The 512-nt window shown below is 46.5% G+C and overlaps 1 pseudogene; it reads left to right on the plus strand.

Annotated features, from left to right (window-relative positions):
- Window positions 1-353, plus strand: part of LOC108765814 (uncharacterized) — a 2,049-nt pseudogene extending 1,696 nt beyond the window's left edge.
- Window positions 354-512: the final 159 nt, after the last annotated feature.

Raw genomic sequence — 512 nt, forward strand, 5'->3', positions numbered from 1 at the left:
TATCCTGTGAATTACGCAAAGCCGTCGAGAAAGGTTATCGCGTGTCGGAAGTGAGAGAAATTTGGCAATACAAGGTCACACGATAGGATCCCGATACGCGGCAGGGTGGATTGTTTACCGGATATATCAATAGTTTTTTGCAATTGAAGCAGGAAGCTAGCGGATGGCCGAACGAATGCGTGGATGACGAAGCTAAGGAGAGATATCTTTGGGAATACGAGGAAACCGAGAGTATCGTTCTCGATAAAAATAACATCGCTCGAAATCCAGGTCTACGTTCGGTTGCAAAGCTCTGCTTAAATTCCTTCGAAAATTCGGTCAACGATCCAATTTGCCTAACACCGAGATCGTGAAAAAATACCAGCGGTTGGCAGCTTTGCTCACGAGTCCAGAACACGAAATAACCGATATATTACCCGTCAACGACGAGGTAATATATGTCTCGTGGAGATTGCGAGAAGAAGCGGTCGTAGCTTCTCCGCAGACAAACGTCGTGATCGCGGCATTCACGA

The sequence above is a fragment of the Trachymyrmex cornetzi genome, unplaced genomic scaffold (assembly GCF_001594075.2).
Source record: "Trachymyrmex cornetzi isolate Tcor2-1 unplaced genomic scaffold, Tcor1.1 scaffold546, whole genome shotgun sequence".
NCBI classification, from domain to species: Eukaryota; Metazoa; Arthropoda; class Insecta; order Hymenoptera; family Formicidae; genus Trachymyrmex; species Trachymyrmex cornetzi.